The following is a 7,300-nucleotide window of genomic DNA, read 5'->3' as shown; positions in this document are numbered from 1 at the left end:
AACTGGCAGCTTTCATTGCTGGGAACAGGATCAGAGCAAAAGCCTACCTCAGGGGTTTGGAATTGATGACGGCAGCCATTTTTGTACTTAGGCACACTAGCCTTTTCATGAGGCCTTTCAGCCAAACCTTGTAGTCACTCAAGCATTGTCCATTGTTACAAATAGTGAGAATGGAACCAAAACTGGCACAAGGTGCCCAGAATTGGATTGACGGACAGCAGGTAGCACTGGCAATTATCTTCTCTATCACCGACTACAGATGAAGAGGTAAAGAAAAAAGATAAATACTTTAGCAAAGGTAAAACATCAGGGTTTTTTTTAATAAGGAAACATTTAGGGAAAATAGAAACAAAACACAAATTTGCAAAACAAAAAGTGCTTTTCCAAAAATTCAAAAGAGCTAGAGAAAAGTATTAAAAAATCTTTAATTGCCAGGGAATGATACTTTGGCTTCTGTTCAAAAAGAATTGATGACGGATGGCATGGGGATGTTCACTCGGGCATGGGAAGGGGAAGTCATGTGATTGGCTAAAACTATGCATTCTTAAAAGACAAGCATCCTGGAAAAACTCCTGCCACGGAATTTGCTGTCTTTGGATCATTCCCACAGTATGTGGAAAACTTCATTGGAAAAATAGGACTATTATACCTTTAGTGATTAATCAACCATTTTGGAGCTTTTCAGAACAGCATCCTTCATAACTTTTCATATGAAATTGTTTTTCGATTTCTCCAAAAAGTTCTTCATTGTAAGAATTCAGCTGAACTTGTTTATTCAGGGCCATCTGTGACAACCCAAATCCACTTCGTAAAAAAGAAATATCTGTTTTTACAAACTGGAAACTTATGATCACATGTGGTCCTTAAACTGGAGATCTGCAGCCTTTATTCTCCATTAGAGGAGTGGTATGGTTATTTTTTGTGATTTTCATTTAATGAGTGAAAAGCACCCTTAAATCTCCAGATCGCACTTTGAGAAAAATGACTCTAAAACTTTTTATTAAAAGTAGTTACTTTAGCACACCTCCAACTCAGCAGGTCCCAGCTCCTTCCACACCAGTGGGAATGAATGAGGGATAGTGACTCTATTACAAATGTCACTATCCCACAAACTATCAGAGGAACAGGGTCAAATGGCAATCTGAGCATATCAACCCTAGCATGGTAGCAGGAGAATTATTATTCAAAATTATTTTTAAAAATATTCATTTAAAAACTGCATAGTTTTAATTGGCATATTCTTGGTGGTAAAACTGCAATGTTAGTATTTCTACTGACTTTAATGTTAAGTAGAACTTTATTTGTTATTGCTGCTAACTATTTGGCAGCAATTTCCCATATACATATGCCTGGTGTAAAAGTTTATTGGTGGGGGGGGCATCATTCTGTGTGCACATGTTAAAGCACTTCTAATAGTAAATATGCATGAGGCACACATACTTGTCACTGAGCCATGAGTGTATTTGCCATTTCCACATGGTAATTTACTGTTGTAAATTACTCAACTAAATCAAACACATTTTCCATAGATGGTGGAATAAACGTAGCAAACTGGAAACAAGGCGACTGATCCCCAACCATTGTTACCATTCACCTACTGCACAGTGACACCCACAGCTCACTGGTGGGAAATTACATCTTAATAGAAGAGGAAATCCAGGAGATTGGACCGATCATAAAGAAGTCCCAAAGAATGAGTCTGCCATAATTGAACCTCATCATGGATTCCCAAAACCTTAGACGTCAAATACAATTCCTTAGCACGATTTTAGAAATAGAGTCAAAAACAGTGCATACTGCAAAGGGCAAAATTACATTCAATTACCGAGCTCACATATCTGTGAGATAAGGGCCACCAGTCTGCAAAAACAGAAACCTGTCACAGAGACTCATAATTGTTTTGAATGGATTATTGAAAGGAGCTGAAGGCTATGGCATTGCCAGGATCACCACTGATTCTGGTACCTGTTTCTAATTATCTATGTTCACCTCAATTTCTAATGCCTGTTGGTTAGGTCATTGTATGTAAAATACAGTATTCAACACAGGATTATATTTTTAGCCCAAAAGCCAAAACATTTTCAGACATCGCTGACACTATATATGTATGAAATATTCTGTACCTATACAAGCGTATTATCTTACTGAGGCTTCACTTTCTCTTTCTGCAGATCTGATCATCAATCATGGACTTCATGGGTGCCATCTCCAGTTTGGATTCCCAGGACAATAGCAGAATAAGCAGCACAGCATCCAGCACAATCATCACTAGTGCAAGTAGAGTTAGCACTGGCATCAGTATAAGCAAATCGGCAAGATCATAGTATAACTCAGCATTTTTGACCCAACACGAGACTCACCAGTGCTACATGTCCCACTGCCAGAGGAGGAAGCAGACACTGAATGGAAAGGTGACTATGGTCAAGTTTATCTCATTCGGCTGTATATATGTGATAAGCTATACTTAAAAAGAACAACTCATATTATATTCCAGCTCACTTCTAATACACAAAGTATAAGGGGCTAGAAATTCAGCCGTGTAGTGCCCATTGTGTAGGCGCTACGCGGCCTCCTGAAGTTCCAAAATGGCGTCCAGAATGTGCGCACATGTTTCTAGCATGACGTGCCCTGGACATCATCTTGGTAAAGAGGTTCGCGCAGGCACCGATAACAAACACCGGCTGCATGTAAAGTAAGGAGAATATGCATTAGATCAGTGTGCAACACTGATTTAAAGGGATAGACACCATTTTGGCACTTAACGCTGCAGCCAATGAACTTTCTTAACTACGACCATCTGAACATGTCGGAGATGGCTTGGAGGATCCCAACCAGTGCTATTTAAAGGGACCATGCAGGATTTACAGGTTAGTTGCTGGTTTATTGCTTCTGCGTGCTGATGCTTTTGCACCTGTTTTTGGAGGTCTTCTATACTTGAATACTAGGACCAGGGGACATAGCCTAACATTTAGAGCCAAGCCTTGCAGGAGTGAAGTTAGGGAATGGCTTCTGCACGCAAAGGGTGGGAGAAGTTTGGAATGCTCTTCCGCAATGGCAGTTGATGCTCGCTCAATTGTTAATTTTAAGTTTGAGATTGATAGATTTTTGTTAACCAAAGGTATTAAGGGATACGGGGCTAAGGCTGGGATTAGCTCACAGATCAACCATGAACTCATTGAATGGTGGAACAGGCTTGAGGGGCTAGATGCCACTTCCATTTGCTGCCTCCTGTTATGCGCCACCTTCTCCTGCAAGAAAGCTGGTCGTGTGTCGGTAAGTGTCCTGCAGGATGTTTGGGTGATGTGTCTGTCATGGTTGAATAGCTGCCAGTGTGTGTGACCTGTGAGTTGTGGGTGTGCGGTTTGAAACAGTGGCAATGTTTGAGGGTGAGAGGAAGCTTTGAGTACTGATTGAAAGAGTTTGTTGGTAAGTGGGTAATGGGGGGTGTAGTGCGTGGAGCAGTGGATGTGGCTAGTGGTGCATGTGCGCACATTCTGGGCACCACTAGTTGGTAAGAGATGCCACTTGACAGTTGACCTTGCTCACCTTGACCACTCGTATCAAAGCATTGAACTTCTTCCTGCACTGTATCCATGTTCGTAGTGCTATGCGCCTGGCATTGACTTCGTCCCCTACTGCCTCTACTGCCTCTTGAGCATATGTCTGGAGGGCCTCTTGCCCCCCTGCAAATATAGGATGCCCCTCCTTCTGTCCACCTCTTGCACCAAGGCCTCTAGTGCATCAGCAGAGAACCTTGGTGCACACTCTCTCACAGGCCTGGTACAAACTCAGATCAGCAGATTGGTGAGGTCTGGCATGCAGATTAGAGGATGTGGGATTTAGTAGTGCGCAACCTTTATTCAATATTTTAACATAACACATCAGTTTCAGGGACGGGACCTGCATCTCTGTTTTACATATGCGATGTCTGATCTCCGTTCAGACTCTGTGTGGACCTGTATCTTGTATTTTGCATTTATATATATGGTGCGGGCTGCCTTTAAGAGGTGCAGGCTGCGTTTAAGAGATGCAGGCTGCCTTTAAGAGGTGCAAGCAACTCTTGAGAGATTTGGACTCCTCAGCTGATGAGAAGTGCTAAAGCTGGAGAGGACATTCCAGCTGGGCCTCCATACTGTGCTACAATCAGGTAAATGAGGATGCAGAACGAATCTCACGTGCTGCCTGCGTCAGAATCACCAGGCGAGGGCTAATAACGCACCGCGATGCCCACACCCGCATTCGGGCCTTATCCAATTTAACCCCCTATATGTCCAAAATAATACAGGTTACAATAGTGCCAGCCTTGGCTCAGTGGTAGCCTCTGATTCAGAAAATTGCGGGTTCAAGTCCCACTCCAGAGACTTGAGCACACAATCTAGGCCGACACTTCAGTGCAGTAGTGAGGGAGTGCTGCTCTGTCAGAGGTGCCGTCTTTCAGATGAGACATTAAACCGAGGCTTCATTTGCCCTTTCAGGTGGAAGCAAAAGAGCAGCCATGGCACTGTTTTGAAGAAGAGCAGGGGAGTTTTCCCTGGTGTCCTGGCCAATATTTTTTAAAAAACAGATTATCTGGTCATTATCTCATTGCTGTTTGTGGGACCATACTGTGTGCAAATTGGCTGCCATGTTTCCTACATTATAACACTTTAAAGTACCTCATTGGCTGTAAAATGCTTTGGGGCGTTCCGAGGTCATGAAAGGTGCTTTCGTTCTTTATAAGGATCGATTTTTCCAGACCTGGTAAGCCTCATTCACAATGCTCATAGTTTGATTTCAATAAGATGAAAATTGGATGGGTTCTACAACAGGTGGGCAATCTGCTCCATTAGATTACCTCCCAGGCGGTGAAACGGAGAATTATTCCCAATGTGTTTCACTTTGGGGGGCAAGCATCAGTCCTTAAATACAGTAGGCCTGCCAGATTTTGCAAATGGCAGCCAGTCAGTTTACAAGCCTAACTTCCTTTGTGAGTTTTCTAGAGCAAACCAAATAGTGGGCCTTCGATTGTGAACTTGGTGTGGCCCCCCCTGCTCTACCAGCCCAGGTCTACCAATGCCTGGTCCTCCCATTCCAGGATTGCAAAATCAGGGCCATTGTTTTATGGTACCAGTTTAGATGTTCAGGCTAACAACAGAACCACATTGAGATAGCCTACCCATACTAGTTAGGAGGAGTGGTGCTGCACTTAATAATTATTTAAAAATATATTTATTTCAAACGTTTGAATATTTTTAATTGCCAGATTGTTGGTGATAAAATTTAAATATTAGGAGATCTGCTGCCAACAACATCAATTAAGGCACAGCACTCAAAGTTAATTTGTAATTGCTGCTAATCCGGCAGTAATATGTTCCCATATATTTTGACTCGATTAAAAGTTTATTGAGGAAAATTATTTTGTGTGCACATATTAATGGTGATTTCAGAAATAATTCCCATTAAGGAAGGTGTCTTATTTCTGAAGGACGAACGTAACCAATTAGAGACCTCCAGTTGATTTTCTTAGTGTTTTGGAATTATTTTAAGTGAAGTATCCATGGATTATTCTTGTGTATTTTGCTGGTCAATGTCATAGTGCCCCTTCCTGGTAAAGGCTACTGGAGTTTTCATCTGTTGCCATGGCATGGATCTAGTCACATGACCTTTTGTACAGCTGAATCAAGCAACCTGCAACTCACCAAGTCTTCATAGAATCATACAGCACGGAAGGAGGTCATTCAGCCCATCGTACCTGTTCTGGCTCTTTGAAAGAGTCCCACTCCTCTGCTCTTTCCCCATTTCCTTGCAATTTTTTCCTTTTCAAGTATTTATCTGATTCCCTTTTGAAAGTTACTATTGAATCTGCTTCCACCACCCTTTCGGGCAGTGCATTTCAGATCATTACAACTCGCTGCGTAAAAAACCTCTGCTCATCAGCAGGTAATGAAGTTGTTACTAATGAGAATGATTACAAATCAGCATTCAGTATGTGACAGATGCCAATGAGATTGAACCAGTCAGACACCAGACTCTGTCAAGGTCAAATAGTTGGTTCTTGCCTAGTGGACTTTCTATGGTGCTAAATGCAAGGGATTCTGATTTATCCAAATATTGGAAATCCTATGTCAGCAATCCATAGGGATTTTTGGTGAAAGATCTCAGGGCTTTGTGTAGCTCATTATAACTGTGCAGGTGTTTGTGAATTGTAAAGGAGCATCACATGAATTTGAGCCCACATCCATGATCGGCCAAGAGTCATCCAGTCTGGTCTCTCTCTCTCGCTCTCTTAAACAAATGAGGCACTGTGAATGAGTCACATGATGACCCACATAATGCCTGACACCTGCAAGTCAATGACTACTGTGTGGTTCTAGGTGAAAATTGTTTGGAATAATTGGCCAGGAAAAGTAGTGGAGACCAAGACAAATATAAAAATAACATGAACGCATTAACCAGTTCACTACAAGAGGGAATTAAACCCCTAGTGGGTTTTAAAATGCAGTTGGATGCTATGCTACTAAACTGATGAGCTTCAGTGGGCTGATTTGCCTTTTCTTGTCCTTACTGTTCTCATGCAATAGTCCATTGTCCTTAAATTTTGGCATATGACTAAGTCTAAAGCCCACCTGTGGAATATATCTCTGGACTTGGGTTGACTGTGGGATGCCAGTTTAATCATTCCCTCATGATTGGAAGGAACCTGTGACACAGAAATTTAGAGCTGCAATTACCTTCACATCTTCAGGTAATGAAGTTGCTATTAATGAGGATAATTACAAATCAGCATTCAGAATGTGACAGATGCCAATGAGAATGTCTCTCCTGAGACTGAACCAGACTCTGTCAAAGCCAAATAGTTGGTTCTTGCCTGTACAAGCTATGCAAAGTATAGTCTCTCTTCCTCCAAACCATCCTCCCCCTTTCTTTTGTCTGCTGTTGCAATGCTTCAGCGACCACACTCACAGGAGATATTGCTGACCCCACATAGTGTACTTAGTTCAATCTTTGAGTGTCTGGTTTAGTATTAAAGCCCACTTTGGTTATGGCTTACTATTGTCATGGATTAAAAGATTATTGTATATTGAAAACAACAGCCTGGCTTATTTTAGTCATATCCACCCCCAGTACTTAGCTTAATCAATGTTTCAGTCATTGTGTGCAAATCCACCTCATCTGAGTTCATTACAATGCAGAAAATCTAGATTCGCAGCAACTTTTGAAAATGCTACATTACCACTAATGCAAACAAGCACATATATGTGGTAAGCACCTGATATAATTATCACACTCAGGATGATTCAACAATTGTTCTTTACAATGT

This window comes from Heptranchias perlo, chromosome 17 (genome assembly GCF_035084215.1).
Source record: "Heptranchias perlo isolate sHepPer1 chromosome 17, sHepPer1.hap1, whole genome shotgun sequence".
NCBI classification, from domain to species: domain Eukaryota; kingdom Metazoa; phylum Chordata; class Chondrichthyes; order Hexanchiformes; family Hexanchidae; genus Heptranchias; species Heptranchias perlo.
This window is presented reverse-complemented; position numbering follows the sequence as displayed.